Source organism: Coregonus lavaretus (assembly GCF_964263955.1).
Source record: "Coregonus lavaretus genome assembly, chromosome: 1".
Lineage (NCBI taxonomy): Eukaryota > Metazoa > Chordata > Actinopteri > Salmoniformes > Salmonidae > Coregonus > Coregonus lavaretus.
The window spans coordinates 8,718,389-8,732,312 of NC_139988.1; positions in this window are offsets into that span (position 1 = coordinate 8,718,389).

The window sequence follows — 13,924 nt, forward strand, 5'->3', positions numbered from 1 at the left end:
ATTTTATTTTTGGTCTGATTTGATTAGACTGTTGGAAAAGCGATCCAGGTGAAGCTGGTTGAGAGAATGCCAATAGTGTGCAAAGCTGTCATCAAGGCAAAGGGTGGCTATTTGAAAAACCTCAAATAGAAAATATATTTTGATAAGTTTAACACTTTTTTGGTTAATACATGATTCCATATGTGTTATTTCATAGTTTTGATGTCTTCACTATTATTCTACAATGCAAATAATAGTGAAAATAAAGAAAAACCCTTGAATGAGTAGGTGTGTCCAAACTTTTGACTGGTACTGTACATATTACCTCAATTACCTCGACTAACCTTTCCCCCGCACATTGACTCTGAACCCGGTACCCCCTGTACATAACCTCCCTACTGTTATTTTACTGCTGCTCTTTGATTGTTTGTTCTTTTTTAATTTTTACTTATATATATTTTTCTTAACACTTATTTTTCTTAAAACTGCGTTGTTGGTTAAGGGCTTGTAAGTACGCATTTCACTGTAAGATACCTGTTGTATTCGGCTCATGTGACAAATAACATTTTTTTTATTCCCCTCAAAGATCCCACACAATAGATATGCATGTTAACAGTGCTGCTGGCCCAGAGCTAAAAGCTCTCTGTCAAAGCAGGGCTTGTGCCGGGCAACACTGGGGGCTGCAATTGAAAATACATTCCAGCTGAATAAGGGGCATTGGCTGCATCAGAGGAGCTGTTGGCCCCTCAGTTGAATGTCTGGGGTCTGCAGTTCATTATGTCTGCCAGTTCCTGTGCACTCTGGGTCTGTCCAGGGTTCGAATTAGGTAGCAGGTGCAGCAGCCATTGTCTCTCTGCCCCAGGGGAATGACCCTGGGCCTGTCATCAGCTGATTTCATAGACATATAGCCAAAACAGAAAGCATATTTCCATCATAAGTGCATTTTGCCACAGCCATTAGTATCGGAGCGCATTTGCATGTGAATTGTGCAGTTAGTAATGTTGATGTTTCCCTTTGTCCAGGTTTGGTTGGAGGGAAAATGGAACTATGAAATGTGTTCTATGCTTTTTCAATTGTTGGGTTGGTCGTAATATCTTGTTTCCACAATTTAGAGGATTTGGGGATTTGTAAAAGGAAAAAGGAGTTTCATTGCATATTTATGTACATGATCATAGTCTCATATAGTTATTTATGATTCTCTCAGAGACTGTCAGCATCAACAATTAACTAAAGTAACTCATCAACAATGTAACTCATCAACAACGTAACTCATGTAACTCATCAACAATGTAACTCATGTAACTCATCAACAATGTAACTCATGTAACTCATCAACAATGTAATACATGTAACTCATCAACAATGTAACTCATGTAACTAATCAACAATGTAATACATGTAACTCATCAACAACGTAACTCATGTAACTCATCAACAATGTAACTCATCAACAATGTAACTCATGTAACTCATCAACAATGTAACTCATGTAACTCATCAACAATGTAATACATGTAACTCATCAACAATGTAACTCATCAACAATGTAACTCATGTAACTCATCAACATTGTAACTCATGTAACTCATCAACAATGTAATACATGTAACTCATCAACAATGTAACTCATGTAACTCATCAACAATGTAACTCATGTAGCTCATCAACAACGTAACTCATGTAACTCATCAACAATGTAACTCATGTAACTCATCAACAAGGTAACTCATGTAACTCATCAACAATGTAATACATGTAACTCATCAACAATGTAACTCATGTAACTCATCAACAATGTAACTCATGTAGCTCATCAACAATGTAACTCATGTAACGCATAAAAAATGTAACTCATATATAAACTACTGCCGTACTGTAGTAGTAGGTTATTTTTACACAATGTACAAGCTAATATAGTAATTTTGGGTGTCGTCATCACTTGCATTTATGTGATTTTCAGAGAATTATGTTGATGATAAAAAGTATTAATACATCTGGAATGATTGCTAGCTTCCTTTACAGAGAAAAATCGGATTATGCCAGATGTCTGAGACTTTTTTAACCGCAAAATGGGGGGATCATCTCACTCAAGTCCATGGAACCAGTCAACCAGACATATGCTAGAATAGCAGACTGTTTAAACACATCCAACACAACATCTAAGTCGGCTTTGGTGTCAGTTGTGTGTAAATACTGAAGAGAGAGAAATCAAACTATCGTTTCTGTGAGCAGTAATGTCCTCCACAGTGTCTGACAGATGACGTTCACTAGTTGGCCATAAATGACTGTCACAAAGTGTTTGTCTGTCTGCCAGTAGCCTATGGTTAAGGGACTCCCTGGAAGAATGTTACTGTCCTGACACCGCTGAAAACAAACTGTCCTTGATTGTCAACCACAGACCACCATGGCCCTCGTGCCACCCCAACCTTCTGGCCAGAAAGGCTGAGGGAGTAGGTGCTGAAAGGAGAGATATATCTGTTTAAATAATAGGCCACCACATGCTTAAAATGTGCCCTGAATAAAGCCACCCTCCATGATATTGGGGACATGTTGAACATGAAACAAGATGTCTGTACAGTCTGTGTTCAATAAAGGGAATCAACAGGATGGTCTTTGCTGATGGATTACCTGTCACTTCCCAAGGTTTATTACCCGGATTCGAAATCGAGATTTTCATCTTGTCCTTTTCAGCAAAGGATAATCTTTCTAAGGTAGCAGGGCTCATTTCCAGGGATCATAGGACACAACACGATTTATGATCACGTGAGTATCTGGCACCGTTATCAGTAGAGAAAATAGTTTATTAATGTACAAAACTTTGTTTGTTGAAAGCATATCCTCATTATCACAGTGTTGGACATTAGTGAGACAGAGCATTAAATCTCAGTGATCAATCGTGTGTGTTGAGTGAATCAGAGAAGACAGAAGGTGGAGGGACATTCCCCAGATCAATTCAAATCAAATTGTATTTGCCACATGCGCCGAATACAACAGGTGTAGACATTACAGTGAAATGCTTACTTACAAGCCTTTAACCAACAATGCAGTTTTAAGAAGAAAAAAAAGTGTTAAGTAAAAAATAAAAATAGCAAATAATTAAAGAGCAGCAGTAAAATAAAAGAACAGTAGGGAGGCTATATGCAGGGGTTACTGGTACAGAGTCAATGTGGGGGGCACTGGTTAGTCCAGGTAATTGAGGTAATATGTACATGTGGGTAGAGTTTAAGTGACATTATTAGCTGTTCAGGAGTCTTATGGCTTGGGGGTAGAAGCTGTTAAGAAGCCTTTTGGACCTAGACTTGGTGCTCCGGTACTGCTTGCCGTGCGGTAGCAGAGAGAACAGTCTATGACTAGGGTGGTTGGAGTCTTTGACAATTTTAGGGGCCTTCCTCTGACACCGCCTGGTATAGAGGTCCTGGATGGCAGGAAGCTTGGCCCCACAGATGTACTGGGCCGTACGCACTACCCTCTGTAGTGCCTTGCGGTCTGAGGCCGAGCAGTTGCCATACCAGGCGGTGATGCAACCAGTCAGGATGCTCTCGATGGTGCAGCTGTATAACCTTTTGAGGATCTGGGGACCCATGCCAAATCTTTTCAGTCTCCTGAGGGGGAATAGGCTTTGTCATGCCCTCTTCACGACTGTCTTGGTGTGTTTGGACCATGATAGTTTGCTGATGATGTGGACACCAAGGACCTTAAAGATCTCAACCTGTTCCACTACAGCCCCGTCAATGAGAATGGGGGCGTGCTCAGTCCTCTTTTTTTTCCTGTAGTCCACAATCATCTCCTTTGTCTTGATCACATTGAGGGAGAGGTTGTTATCCTGGCACCACACGGCCAGGTCTCTGACCTCCTCCCTATAAGCTGTCACATTGTTGTCAGTGATCAGGCCTACCACTGTTCTGTCGTCGGCAACTTAATGATGGTGTTGGAGTCGTGCCTGGCCATGCAGTCATGGGTGAACAGGGTGAACAGGAGGGGACTAAGCCCCCGTGTTGAGGATCAGCGTGGCAGATGTGTTGTTACCTACCCTTACCACCTGGGGGCGGCCCGTCAGGAAGTCCAGGATCCAGTTGCAGAGGGAGGTGTTTAGTCCCAGGGTCCTTTGCTTAGTGATGAGCTTTGAGGGCACTATGATGTTGAACGCTGAGCTGTAGTCAATGAATAGCATTCTCACGTAGGTGTTCCTCTTGTCCAGGTGGGAAAGGGCAGTGTGGAGTGCAATAGAGATTGCATCATCTGTGGATCTGTTGGGGCGGTATGCAAATTGGAATGAGTCTAGGGTTTCTGGTATAATGGTGTTGATGTGAGCCATGACCAGCCTTTCAAAGCACTTCACAGACATGAGTGCTACGGGTCGGTACTCATTTAGGCAGGTTATCTTAGTGTTCTTGGGCACAGGGACTATGGTGGTCTGCTTGAAACATGTTGGTATTACAGACTCAGTCAGGGACATGTTGAAAATGTCAGTGAAGACATTTGCCAGTTGGTCACGTCCTGGTAATCCGTCTGGCCCTGCGGCCTTGTGAATGTCGACCTGCTTAAAAGTCTCACTCACATCGGCTACGGAGAGCGTGATCACATAGTCATCCGGAACAGCTGATGCTCTCATGCATGCTTCAGTGTTGCTTGCCTCGAAGCGAGCATAGAAGTCATTTAGCTCGTCTGGTAGGCTTGTGTCACTGGGCAGCTTCCCTTTGTAGTCTGTAATAGTTTTCAAGCCCTGCCACATCCGACAAGCGTCGGAGCCGGTGTAGTATGATTAAGTCTTTGTCCTGTATTGACGCTTTGCCTGTTTGATGGTTCGTCGGAGGGCATAGCGGGATTTTTTATAGGCGTCCAGGTTAGAGTCCCGCTCCTTGAAAGCGGCAGCTCTACCCTTTAGCTCAGTGCGGATGTTGCCTGTAATCCATGGCTTCTGGGTGGGGTATGTATGTACGGTCACTGTGGGGACGACGTCATCAATGCACTTATAGATTAAACCAGTGAATGATGTGGTGTACTCCTCAATGCTATCGGAAGTATCCCGGAACATATTCCAGTCTATGCTAGCAAAACAGTCCTCTATCTTAGCATCTGCATCATCTGACCACTTCCTTATTAACTAAATCACTGGTGCTTCTTGCTTTAGTGTTTGCCTATAAGCAGGAATCAGGAGGATAGAGTAATGGTCAGATTTGCCAAATGGATGGCGAGGGAGAGCTTTGTACGCGTCTCTGTGTGTGGAGTAAAGGTGGTCTAGATTTGTTTTTCCTCTGGTTGCACATTTAACATGCTGGTAGAAATTAGGTAGAACGGATTTAAGTTTCCTTGCATTAAAGTCTAGGAGTGCTGCCTCTGGATGAGCGTTTTCCTGTTTACTTATGGCCTTATACAGCTCATTGAGTGCAATCTTAGTGCCAGCATCGGTTTGTGGTGGTAAATAGACAGCTACGAAAAATATAGATGAAAACTCTCTTGGTAAATAGTGTGGTCAACTGCTTATCATGAGAAACTCTACCTCAGGCGAGCAAAACCTCGAGACTTCCTTAGAATTAGATTTTATGCACCAGCTGTTTTTTTACAAATATACACAGACCGCTACCCCTTGTCTTACCGGAGTCAGCCGTTCTCTCCTGCCGATGTAGCGTATATCCCGCCAGCTGTATGTTATCCATGTCGTCGTTCAGCCACGACTCAGTGAAACATAAGATATTACAGTTTCTAATGTCCCATTGGTAGGATAACCTTAATCTTAGGTCGTCCAGTTTATTTTCAAATGATTGAACATTGGCTAATAGGATTGATGGAAGAGGCAGTTTACTCGCTCGCTGTCGGATCCTTACAATGACAGGGATTTTGGCCTTGTAGGGTGTCTGTAGAATATCCTTCGCATCCGACTTGTTGAAGAAAAAATCTTCGTCCAATACGAGGTGAGTAATCGCTGTCCTGATATCCAGAATATATTTTTGGTCATAAGAGACAGTGGCAGAAACATTATGTACAGAATAAATTACAAATAATGCGAAAAAACACACATAATATTACAATTGGTTAGAGGGCTGTAAAACGGCAGCCATGTTCTCCGGCGCCAGAGGAGAGAGGAGGGAGAAGGGTGGGGGGCGGGGTGCCTGTGGGCAGTGGTCTGTGTGCCAGCTCCTAGCCTGGCAGAGGGTGCCGTGGCTCGGCCCCACTCAGTAGGAAGTTGCTGTGTGACAAAGTGAAACATGGACGTGTGAGGAGCAAGCCATCACTGTGTCCAAGAACACAGAAGTTCAACAGATGCTGCAGAGACAAAGAAGTCCATATATTTTATGGATGGTGGAAAATAGATTGGATTGTTTCAACCTTCCATTTTGAGGGTCTCCTACTAGATCTAGGGTCCACCATCTCCAGAATCCTAAATCTAAGCCTGCTTACAGCACTGGAAGACTGGGGAGTATGACATGCTCAGTGATCCCTCAAATATCCTACACAAGTCGACTATCAACTAAGACATACACATTGGGGCCGGGACCACAGGTACCCCTAAGACATACAGAAAAATGTGAGATGATTTCCCATTAGGGAAGCGTACGGATTTGCTTCCTGGAGGGGATATGATTCCAAAATAAATCAGATTGAACACAATTGATACAGTGAATAGTTAATCACACACACAAAGGGTAGTCTGGGCCACTAATTAGGGGCCGAATGGCAGGGCCCTTTTGTAGCTTCTTCAGCTGACACATCTCATCGGCTCCTATAATAGGGAAGCTGTTTAGCAGGGAGAAGGCTGATGCGCTGACAGCTTGGCAAAATGTGCTTGTCTTAGCGCCACATGATGCTTATGGAAATGAGGCGGATGCAGATGGGACCGTGAGGGTCCGTGATCAAACCACATTGACTTGATGGCAGTTTACAGTTAAGGTATGCGTGGACAGTTAAGGTATGCAGAGCTTCAGGTAAGGGAGAGAGCTGTCGGCGCAGTCGTGCTTCTATCAAACAGTCAGAGCTTATTAGCAGCAATGTGCCAACACCACAGTCCATACTCACCCTCATCTCACTTAACTCCATCTCAGAAGTCTCTTGGCAGAGAAGCAGTTGGCAAGCCTCACCAAAGTAATCATGTGCCGAAGTGAGTCTGTCACAGTTGGTGACTTTGATCAATTTCAACTTAAACAATGGACAGACAGCTTGCCGCAGCAAACACACGTAAATATATGTCAACACATTTTAATGAGTTGGAAATGCTGTTTTTACATTTACATTTACATTTACATTTTAGTCATTTAGCAGACGCTCTTATCCAGAGCGACTTACAGTTAGCACATACATTATTTTATCGAACCCACAACCCTGGCGTTGCAAACGCCATGCTCTACCAACTGAGCTACAGAGGGGAAGCCTTCTGAATCTGCCTTCATCCAGAGTGCACACTGTTAGGAGAGAGGGAGAGAGGGACTGTCACGCGACGTGTATGCGGTTAGCGAAGTCAAACGCAGGACACAGAGCGGCTGGCAACGTACTTTACTGAACACAGTAAAATCAACATACAAAAACAACAAACCTCCAAACAGGGAGGAAAACACAAAGACCCGTACATACAAGCAACTGCCGGAATGACAACGAACAATAACACACAAAATAACCAATGAGAGACAGGGGGTAATATAGGGAATACAATCCAACATAATGGGAAACAGGTGTAAACAATAAAGACCAAACAAGACAAACACCGAAACATCGATCGGCAGCAGCTAGTACTACGGGGACGACGAACGCCGAAGCCTGCCCGAGCAAGGAGGAGGAGCAGCCTCGGCTGAATCCGTGACAGGGACCACACAGCCCATGTATCCCTATAAAGCCTAAGTGTTGAATGGCGGCTAGGACAGTCGACAGAGCTAATTATAGGCAGAAATGAACAATGGTATGAAAACCGAAGTGACAGCACCAGTGGTCTGCCTGCAGCATGGCAATGAGAGCCCTGACGTCTGGATGGGCTAGAGTCATCATATGGACAAATCACAACTGATCTGGGGGTGTAATGGCTGCCAGATGTTAGCGCTTTGTACCCAATGGCTCTCCTGGGAGCTCACCTAATCTGTAAGGAGACAGCACATGGGGGGACGTAGCGTATGTGTGTGAGTGTTAGTGTGAGAGAAAGACAGAAAAGGAGACATGGAGAGGGAGAGATGGAGACATGGAGAGGGAGAGGGAGAGATGGAGAGGGAGAGAGGGAGAGGGAGAGGGAGAGAGGGAGAGGGAGAGATGTAGAGGGAGTGATGGAGAGGGAGAGATGGAGAGGGAGAGGGAGAGAGGGAGAGGGAGAGATGTAGAGGGAGAGATGAGAGGGAGAGATGGAGAGGGAGAGGGAGAGGGAGAGGGAGAGGGAGAGGGAGAGGGAGAGGGAGAGGGAGAGGGAGAGGGAGAGATGGAGAGGGAGAGATGGAGAGGGAGATAGGGAGAGGGAGAGATGTAGAGGGAGAGATGGAGAGGGAGAGGGAGAGATGTAGAGGGCGAGATGGAGAGGGAGAGATGGAGAGGGAGAGACGTAGAGGGAGAGATGGAGAGGGAGAGATGGAGAGGGAGAGAGGGAGAGATGGAGAGGGAGAGAGGGAGAGATGGCGAGGGAGAGATGGAGAGGGAGAAATGTAGAGGGAGAGATGGAGAGGGAGAGATGGAGAGGGAGAGATGTAGAGGGAGAGATGGAGAGGGAGAGATGGAGAGGGAGAGATGGAGATGGATAGGGAGAGATAGAGAGGGAGAGATAGAGAGGGAGAGATGGAGAGGGAGAGATAGAGAGGGAGAGATGGAGAGGGAGAGGGAGAGAGGGAGAGATAGAGAGGGAGAGATAGAGAGGAAGAGATGAGAGGGAGAGATGGAGAGGGAGAGAGGGAGAGATGGAGAGGGAGAGATGAGGAGAGGGAGAGGGAGAGATGGAGAGGGAGAGATGTAGAGGGAGAGATGGAGAGGGAGAGATGGAGAGGAAGAGGGAGAGATGGAGAGGGAGAGATGGAGAGGGAGAGATGGAGATGGAGAGGGAGAGATAGAGAGGGAGTGATGGAGAGGGAGAGATGGAGAGGGAGAGGGAGAGATGGAGAGGGAGAGATGGAGAGGGAGAGATGGAGAGGGAGAGATGGAGATGGAGAGGGAGAGATAGAGAGGGAGAGATAGAGAGGGAGAGATAGAGAGGGAGAGATGGAGAGGGAGAGATAGAGAGGGAGAGATGGAGAGGGAGAGAGGGAGAGATAGAGAGGGAGAGATAGAGAGGGAGAGATGAGAGGGAGAGATGGAGAGGGAGAGATGGAGAGGGAGAGATGGAGAGGGAGAGGGCGAGATGAAAAATAAGAAAAAAATATGAAAGGTGAAGGTGCATAGTTAAGAATATAGAAGCCTACTTAGCAAATGTCAAATCAATCCCACACTAACTTTTATAGAGGAAAACCTTTACAAGACATTCTCTAATCTGAAATAACAACACAGGGTTGAGAAATAACAACATGGGGATGTTTACCAGCCGTCAAGCCCCGCTCTCGTTGTCTTCCCTCTCACAGTGGAACAGCAGCCAGTATGGTTGCAGCAAGGTCTTCCCTCTCACAGTGGAACATCAGCCAGTATGGTTTCAGCAAGGTCTTCCCTCTCACAGTGGAATAGCAGCCAGTATGGTTTCAGCAAGGTCTTCCCTCTCACAGTGGAACATCAGCCAGTATGGTTTCAGCAAGGTCTTCCCTCTCACAGTGGAACATCAGCCAGTATGGTTTCAGCAAGGTCTTCCCTCTCACAGTGGAATAGCAGCCAGTATGGTTTCAGCAAGGTCTTCCCTCTCACAGTGGAATAGCAGCCAGTATGGTTTCAGCAAGGTCTTCCCTCTCACAGTGGAATAGCAGCCAGTATGGTTTCAGCAAGGCACTATCATTGACTTCCCTCTCACAGCAATGAGAGATGTTATAGTATGGGTGAAATTAGTTCACTGCCTCTATCTAACATGCTATGGTAAAGATTAGCTCGCTGCCTCTACCTAAACTACTATGGTAAAGATTAGCTTGCTGCCTCTATCTAACCTGCTATGGTAAAGATTAGCTCACTGCCTCTATCTAACCTGCTATGGAAAAGATTAGCTCGCTGCCTCTACCTAAACTACTATGGTAAAGATTAGCTTGCTGCCTCTATCTAACCTGCTATGGTAAAGATTAGCTTGCTGCCTCTACCTAACCTGCTATGGTAAAAGCAGCAGCTGTTGGCTGATATGTGTTGGATGCTGTGATGGAAGCCAGCAGCTGGTCACCATGAAACTCTCAATCAGGGAGGATAGTGACACACTGCTATAAAAAGGCCCTGGTCCAAGCATTTGGTATGTAAAGTGTCACTTAATTTCATGATGCCTACATAAGCTCTTTATTTCTAGGTGGACATACTGTTTATGATGCCTACATAAGCTCTTTATTTCTAGGTGGACATACTGTTGATGATGCCTACATATGCTCTTTATTTCTAGGTGGACATACTGTTCATGACGCCTACATAAGCTCTTTATTTCTAGGTGGACATACTGTTCATGACGCCTACATAAGCTCTTTATTTCTAGGTGGACATACTGTTCATGACGCCTACATAAGCTCTTTATTTCTAGGTGGACATACTGTTCATGACGCCTACATAAGCTCTTTATTTCTAGGTGACATACTGTTCATGATGCCTACATAAGCTCTTTATTTCTAGGTGGACATACTGTTCATGATGCCTACATAAGCTCTTTATTTCTAGGTGGACATACTGTTCATGATGCCTACATAAGCTCTTTATTTCTCGGTGGACATACTGTTTATGATGCCTATATAAGCCCTTTATTTCTAGGTGGACATACTGTTCATGACGCCTACATAAGCTCTTTATTTCTAGGTGGACATACTGTTCATGACGCCTACATATGCTCTTTATTTCTAGGTGGACATACTGTTCATGATGCCTACATATGCTCTTTATTTCTAGGTGGACATACTGTTCATGACACCTAGATAAGTTCTTTATTTCTAGGTGGACATAATTGTTCATGATGCCTACATATACTCTTTATTTCTAGGTGGACATACTGTTCATGACGCCTACATAAGCTCTTTATTTCTAGGTGACATACTGTTCATGACGCCTACATAAGCTCTTTATTTCTAGGTGGACATACTGTTCATGACACCTACATAAGCTCTTTATTTCTAGGTGGACATACTGTTCATGATGCCTACATATGCTCTTTATTTCTAGGTGGACATACTGTTCATGATGCCTACATAAGTTCTTTATTTCTAGGTGGACATACTGTTTATGATACCTACATAAGCTCTTTATTTTTAGGTGGACATACTGTTCATGATGCCTAAATAAGCTCTTTATTTCTAGGTGGACATACTGTTTATGATGCCTACATATCGCTTTTATTTCTAGGTGGACATACTGTTCATGATGCCTACATAAGCTCTTTATTTCTAGGTGGACATACTGTTCATGATGCCTACATATGCTCTTTATTACTAGGTGGATATACTGTTCATGATGCCTACATAAGCTCTTTATTTCTAGGTGGACATACTGTTCATGATGCCCACATAAGCTCTTTATTTCTCGGTGGACATACTGTTTATGATGCCTATATAAGCCCTTTATTTCTAGGTGGACATACTGTTCATGACGCCTACATAAGCTCTTTATTTCTAGGTGGACATACTGTTCATGATGCCTACATAAGCTCTTTATTTCTAGGTGGACATACTGTTCATGACGCCTACATAAGCTCTTTATTTCTAGGTGGAGATACTGTTCATGATGCCTACATATATTCTTTATTTCTAGGTGGACATACTGTTCATGACGCCTACATAAGCTCTTTATTTCTAGGTGACATACTGTTCATGATGCCTACATAAGCTCTTTATTTCTAGGTGGACATACTGTTTATGATGCCTACATATCGCTTTTATTTCTAGGTGGACATACTGTTCATGATGCCTACATAAGCTCTTTATTTCTAGGTGGACATACTGTTCATGATGCCTACATAAGCTCTTTATTTCTCGGTGGACATACTGTTTATGATGCCTATATAAGCCCTTTATTTCTAGGTGGACATACTGTTCATGACGCCTACATAAGCTCTTTATTTCTAGGTGGACATACTGTTCATGACGCCTACATATGCTCTATATTTCTAGGTGGACATACTGTTCATGATGCCTACATATGCTCTTTATTTCTAGGTGGACATACTGTTCATGACACCTAGATAAGCTCTTTATTTCTAGGTGGACATAATTGTTCATGATGCCTACATATACTCTTTATTTCTAGGTGGACATACTGTTCATGACGCCTACAAAAGCTCTATATTTCTAGGTGACATACTGTTCATGACGCCTACATAAGCTCTTTATTTCTAGGTGGACATACTGTTCATGACACCTACATAAGCTCTTTATTTCTAGGTGGACATACTGTTCATGATGCCTACATATGCTCTTTATTTCTACGTGGACATACTGTTCATGATGCCTACATAAGTTTTTTATTTCTAGGTGGACATACTGTTTATGATACCTACATAAGCTCTTTATTTTTAGGTGGACATACTGTTCATGATGCCTACATAAGCTCTTCATTTCTAGGTGGACATACTGTTTATGATGCCTACATATCGCTTTTATTTCTAGGTGGACATACTGTTCATGATGCCTACATAAGCTCTTTATTTCTAGGTGGACATACTGTTCATGATGCCTACATATGCTCTTTATTACTAGATGGACATACTGTTCATGATGCCTACATAAGCTCTTTATTTCTAGGTGGACATACTGTTCATGATGCCTACATAAGCTCTTTATTTCTCGGTGGACATACTGTTTATGATGCCTATATAAGCCCTTTATTTCTAGGTGGACATACTGTTCATGACGCCTACATAAGCTCTTTATTTCTAGGTGGACATACTGTTCATGATTTCTACATAAGCTCTTTATTTCTAGGTGGACATACTGTTCATGATGCCTACATATGCTCTTTATTTCTAGGTGGACATACTGTTCATGACACCTAGATAAGCTCTTTATTTCTAGGTGAACATAATTGTTCATGATGCCTACATATACTCTTTATTTCTAGGTGGACATACTGTTCATGACGCCTACATAAGCTCTTTATTTCTAGGTGGACATACTGTTCATGACGCCTACATATGCTCTTTATTTCTAGGTGGACATACTGTTCATGACACCTAGATAAGCTCTTTATTTCTAGGTGGACATAATTGTTCATGATGCCTACATATACTCTTTATTTCTAGGTGGACATACTGTTCATGACGCCTACATAAGCTCTTTATTTCTAGGTGACATACTGTTCATGACGCCTACATAAGCTCTTTATTTCTAGGTGGACATACTGTTCATGACACCTACATAAGCTCTTTATTTCTAGGTGGACATACTGTTCATGATGCCTACATATGCTCTTTATTTCTAGGTGGACATACTGTTCATGATGCCTACATAAGTTCTTTATTTCTAGGTGGACATACTGTTTATGATACCTACATAAGCTCTTTATTTTTAGGTGGACATACTGTTCATGATGCCTACATAAGCTCTTTATTTCTAGGTGGACATACTGTTCATGATGCCTACATAAGCTCTTTATTTCTAGGTGGACATACTGTTCATGATGCCTACATATGCTCTTTATTACTAGGTGGACATACTGTTCATGATGCCTACATAAGCTCTTTATTTCTAGGTGGACATACTGTTCATGATGCCTACATAAGCTCTTTATTTCTCGGTGGACATACTGTTTATGATGCCTATATAAGCCCTTTATTTCTAGGTGGACATACTGTTCATGACGCCTACATAAGCTCTTTATTTCTAGGTGGACATACTGTTCATGATGCCTACATAAGCTCTTTATTTCTAGGTGGACATACTGTTCATGATGCCTA